This window comes from Sorex fumeus, unplaced genomic scaffold (genome assembly GCF_029834395.1).
Source record: "Sorex fumeus unplaced genomic scaffold, SorFum_2.1 ptg000044l, whole genome shotgun sequence".
In the NCBI taxonomy this organism is placed as follows: domain Eukaryota; kingdom Metazoa; phylum Chordata; class Mammalia; order Eulipotyphla; family Soricidae; genus Sorex; species Sorex fumeus.
In genome coordinates, this window is record NW_026606101.1 from 76,568,835 (window position 1) to 76,574,835 (window position 6,001).

At 47.7% G+C, this 6,001-nt stretch overlaps 1 pseudogene; it reads right to left on the reverse strand.

The window, feature by feature from the left end:
• Window positions 1-2,519: 2,519 nt before the first annotated feature.
• Window positions 2,520-2,943, reverse strand: LOC130030717 (immunoglobulin heavy variable 4-59-like; annotated as a pseudogene).
• Window positions 2,944-6,001: the final 3,058 nt, after the last annotated feature.

Sequence of the window (6,001 nt, forward strand, 5' to 3'; positions counted from 1 at the left end):
AATGGACCCACGGCAAGCAGTGAGCTACCCTGGCATCGAAATGGGCCAGGCCAAAAAGCCACGATACTCAACTATAAGTTGAGGGCATGATCATGGACAAATGCTGTCATGATCCAAAAGTAAGTAACGATGAGACTAGGACCCTGCTGTACCTAGGAAGATTAACCTGGCCTGAGGAATGCGAAATGTATAGTGAAATGTTCTCAGGAAGAACCAAACTAAATTTATATCTCTTACTGTGCTCCTACAGAATGACATTGCTAGAAATATTAGAAGTAGATTTATTACAACTGTTTAAGTAGATCGCTAATTGAGGGAAGAACACACCCTTTTTGGGATCCCACCGTTGGGCGGATCTCCTAGTAATCTGAAGTAATCTCTGTAGATGAGATTTTATCCTTGAGTTAATCTCCTGGAGGAGTGATCTTACCTCTCTTTGTTGATTCGTCATATTTAACCCACCTTTATGTCCCCGCCTTATGTGACTGCTATATAAACTAAGACGTTAAGTTCGGAAAGGGAGACAGAAGCGAGAGAGCACGGGCTCCAAAGATCCAGAGTCTTAGCCAGAAGGAGAGAGGTTCCAAGATTGGAGCCCATGAGAGAAGGAGGCAGAGACAGGAGTGAAGAGGATTGGAATAAACTACTATTGATATAGACCGGCCTGGCCCTCGTTTCTTCTTCCATCTGCCCTTGGCCAACAGCCATTCCGATCCAGGCCACACACAGTGGCTCAAGAGCACTGAACGCAGACAGTGAGACAGTGCCATCCGGTGAGCTCACACAACCTTTACAGTTGCCGACCATCTATCTTCACTCCCATTCCTTCCCATTCCAGTCGTCGCATGATGTTCTCGAGGGTGGCACTGAAGAGTTTCGGTGAAATGGTATCACCCTGCCAAACCCCTCTCTTGACATCAATGATTACTTCTTTGTAGAATGGTGAGATCTTCGTAGTGAATCCGCAATAGAGCTCACGAAGGATCCTGATGTATTGAGTTTGTACGCCCTGATTGGCTAGGGCTTCAATGACCGCTTCCGTCTCAACAGAATCAAAGGCCTTCTTTAAATCAATGAACGTTAGACAGAGCGGCATCTTGAACTCCTGAGAAACCTCAATGACCTTGGTTATCGTGTGGATATGGCCGATGGTTCTGAATCCTTTGCGGAACCCGCCTTGCTCGCATGGTTGTCCTTCATCTAGTGTTCTGCCAATCCTATTCAGGATGACTCGAGTGAACAACTTGTAGATGACAGACAATAGGCAGATCGGGCTATAGTTATCAATGTCATGGATGTCTCCCTTCTTGAACAGTGGTACGGTACTGCTGGTTTTCCATTGGGACGGAACCTTGCATGCAGACAGGTAGCGTGTGAAGAGCCGAGCCAGTGTACTCCAAGCATAGCTCTTTCAATTCCTCTTTGGGATACCGGAATAGCATTCTAATCCTGCTTGCGTAGGGCCAAGGTCTCTGAGGCATATGTTAATGCAGGAAGAACAGTGGAATCAGAGATGTGCCGGTACATGGAGGTTCTTCGTCCTCTTAGTTATTTCTTCAATGCTCTAGAAGGCGTTCCAAGCCACTCTCTTCCTCCTGCACAACTCAGGTGCCAGGTCATTTGTCATGTTGACTTCTCGACCTAAGTACACATAACTGTTGCATTCGGAGATGGTCATTCCATTGAGAGCGAATGGACCATCAGGAATGAGGCTGTTTCTCATAAACATTGTCTTCGTGAGATTCAGTTGTAGTCTGACCTTTCCACACTCACAGTCGAAGTCGGTTTCCACTTGTGCCGCTTGGCTAATGTTTGATGCTATTAGAACAATGTCATCAGCAAAGCGGAGGTGGTGTAGTTGCCGACCATCTATCTTCACTCCCAATGCTTCCCATTCCAGTCATCGCATGATGTTCTCGAGGGTGGCACTGAAGAGTTTCGGTGAAATGGTATCACCCTGCCAAACCCCTCTCTTGACATGGATGATCACTTCTTTGTAGAATGGTTAGATCCTGGTAGTGAATTCGTAATACAGCACATGGAGGATCCTGATGTATTGAGTTTGAATGCCCTGATTGGCTAGGGTTTCAGTGACTGCTTCAGTCTCAACAGAATCAAAGGCCTTCTTTAAATCAATGAATGTTAGACAAAGCAGCATCTTGAACTCCCGAGAAACCTCAATGAGCTTGCTTCTCTTGAGGATATGATCGATGGTGCTGAACCCTCACGATAAGGTGCCTGTGAGGTATTAGATATGCCAAAAAGAGTATCAACAAATCTTATAATGAAGACGTTACTGGTGCCCAATAAAACAATCGATGTTCAATGGGAGGACAGTGCTATATTTCAACAAAAGAGTAAAGTTGGTGCCCACTTTAAAGCTTCTGCCCCTGCCCACCTGCTCCTGTTGCACAGCCCTGGAGTCGGAGGAGCAGGGAGCCCCCTGGTGGTCACATGCACCCCTGCAGCTCCCCTGTCTCCCTCTGCAGGTTTGTGTCTGGGCTCACAGGGACTTGGCCTCACTGTGTGTTTCTTGCACAATAATACACGGCTGTGTCATCAGTTACTGAGTTGCTCAGTTTTAGGTAAACTTGGTTCTTGGAGGTGTCCTTGGAGATTCTGACTCGGGACTGAAAACTTGGGTTATAGTTTATGTCTCCATCATACCATACAACACCAATCCAATCCAGCCCCTTTCCAGGGGACCCAGTGCATATTATAGTCTGTTAGAGCAAACCCAGAGTCCGAGCAGGTGAGGGACAGCGTCTCCGAGGGAGTCACCAGGCTTGGTCCCGACTCCTGCAGCTGTATCTGGGACAGGACACCTAGGAACAGAGACCCACTATGAGTCACAGGCCCCATGCCCACCTTGGAGCCTCTATCCAGGGGATACTCACATCCGGGAGCTGCCAACAGAAAGAAGAGGAACCAGTGATGATGCATATTCCTGCCCACGAGGTCCATGATCTCAGACAATGTGTCAGGGGGAGAGGGAGCCCGAGTTGGGGTGAGTGTGAACATGGTTTTAACCCTGAGTCCCGAGCTCAGATTTGCATGCGGGAGCCTCAGTAGAGAACAGGGGATCTGGGGAAGGCTGGTTTGTAGGTTCCCTGTGGGGGAGGTGCTGACTGTGGACCAGAGCACTCAGGGTGTCCCTGGGGTCCTGTCAGAGAAGGTCCTCTTCCTCCAGTTCAGGAAATATGCTGAGGAGCTCTCAGGATTCAGGAATTGCTGAGGCGGAAACGGCAGCTGGTGCGGAGAGTCCCCATGTCTCAGATCACTGACAACCAAACCCAGCCCCCCCCAGGGCCTCTACCTGGTAGAGAGGCCCCTGTCCTTCCATGTCCCTGTGGTGTCTCCTGTTCCCTCACTGTGAATGCAAATACTGGGGCCTAACTGATCGTGTCATTGTCCCTGTGAATTGTGACTTGTCCTGGTCCAATCCATGTCAATCAAATTTCGCAGTTTTTTTTTTTCTATAAGTCAGCCCTCAGCTGCTCCATGGAATTATGGGCTGAGTTTTTTCACACATTTATTTATTCATGCACATTGCAGAAAAATCCATTTTCCTTAAGCAGCTTCAGTCTGAAATATTCGGGGCAGTTATTAGGATGGATTAGTTCTTTCTGACTGGTGCTGAGTCTAGTTAGGGACAGGGAAGATGCTTCGCCAAGTGACTGCCCTGGTGTGGTTGGCCTGGCGATCCTCAGGACCCTGTTATTGGGGTCATCACTGTGTAATCTCAGCCCTATCAGGTGCCTGAAAAGAGCTCATGGAGAGTCCTCTCAAGCCAAAAACTATTGGGCCTGGAACCTGGTGTTAGTGCTCAGACTCACACATTTTACAAGGGCACAAGTGTGTTGGCCCTGAGGAGCAGACTGTCCTTTACCCACCTCCCACATGCTTGAAACCTGAACTCTGTGTCACATACGTATGCCCTGTAATTCCATGGAGCACCAGAGGGCTGAGTTCAATCTAAAGGGCCAGAAAATATGCTCTAAAATTTGATGTTTAAAAAAGTCAGCATTAAGGATCAAAAGCAATCTACACACCCAGCAGGTTCTACAAAATCCTGCTAAGATAGGCACAAAGACACACAAACACCAACACAGGCAACATGAGGATTGAGATGATTGATGTCACACCTCAGGGACCAGATGGCTACAGGATTCATAAATATTCTTGTGTATAAGCACGTGACTCACTGTGTCTGTCTCCATGTGTCCTGTCCCAGAGCTCCTGCATGGCCGAGACCGTGAATCCTTAAAGACCTAACCCACCTGCGCTGTGTCTGTAACTCCACAGTCAACAGTTTCTAGGGGAGAGGGGCCCCTAGACCTCGGGAAGGACGCTGGAGTGTCTGGGGAATGTTGGGAATATTTTCTAAAGCTGCTTCATCAAGATCAATAGGACACTTAATTAAATTTATGAAGGTTTATTTTCACACCTATATTAACTGTCGCGTGTGAAGAGCCGAGCCAGTGTATTGATGAGTACTGACGGCAGGTTCTTCAGGTGTTCAGGTCTGACCTTGTCTGGGCCGGGTGCTGTTCATTTTTTTACTGATGAGATGGAGTGTTGGATTTCGGAAGGGAGAACGTTGGGAACGACATATCCATTCTGTGGAATTTGGTATGTCGGCAAGTGGACATGGATATCGAAGAGATTTGTGTAGAAGTCATGGATAATCTTCTCCATTGCCGTTCTGGAGGATGTGATAGATGCATCAGGACGTCGGAGGGCAGTCATCTTGGACTTGTAGTTGGCGAAGGACAGGCAGGTGTTAAGAATACTTTTTCCAGCTTCTGCTGCATCTACCAGCACTTCTGCTCTTCTCTCTTTGAGGTCTTCCTTGATCACATCTCTGCACTGCTTTGCAAGCTCAGACGGTAGCTTGCGGTTCCCTGAGGCATGCGCCAAACCACGCTGGCAGATAAGCTCAAGAGTTTTCGAAGACAGACTTTTTTTGTGGCTATCTCTCTCTTGGCGGTCCTCGCACAATCATGGAGGTGCTGAACCAGTCGATCGTATTCCTCGTCAATGTGGTCAACAATGACATCTTCCCATGTTGCCGCAATAGTGCCAAAGAGCTCCCAGTTGGTGGTCGTTCGGGGAGTTCTCTTTTTAAACTTTGCAGCCCTTTCTCCCCGCTCTGTGAAGTAGAATTTTGCATGAAGGAGACGGTGGTCTGATCCCCTTCGAAATTTTGGGACAACAGCGACATCGGTCAGGCAAAACCGTCGATTGAATATGATGTGGTCTATTTCGTTGTGGAATCATCCACCGGGAGACTCCCATGTCCAACGTTTAGATTCTGCCTTCTGGAACTGTGAGTTACCATGGATGGTCTTGGTCGACATGATGAACTCTGACAGTCTCTCACCCTGTTCGTTCCATTCTAGGCCATGTGACCTGATGTGAAGTTCTTCGGCTGATCTTCTCGGTCCTATCTTGGCATTAAAATCACCCACAATGAAATTGTAGAAGGTGCGGTCTTCTTTATAGAACTTCTCCAGCTCCATGTAGAACTTCACAATTTCTCTTTCATCATAATGAGATGTTGGTGCGTAGACAACGAAGATAGAAACTGCCGGCAGTGAGCCACATCTATTCAAATGTAGACGTCTGATTCAGATTGTTAGGCATTCGAATGAATCAATGCTCATGGCCAAGTTTGTGTTGACATGGACATCAACGCCTCTGACACCTCTTTTATGGCACGTTCCGAGGAACAGTTCTTTTCCAGTGTCGAAAACGGCATGCTGAGATTGGTGTCTTCTTGTCTCGGTCAGACCAATTATGTCGTACTTTATCATTCGCTCTTGTACCACCAGGTCGTGCATGGATGCATCTGATGCTAGCATACGTGCGTTGAAAGTACAGACAATCATTTTTGTCTTCCTTCGTTGTGGCAGTCGAGTTCAGCCTTGAGATTTTATCGGTCTCTCCTTTCTCATCCTTCTCAGTGCTGCCATGTCGGTGAAGCCTTCAGGGTCAGGTG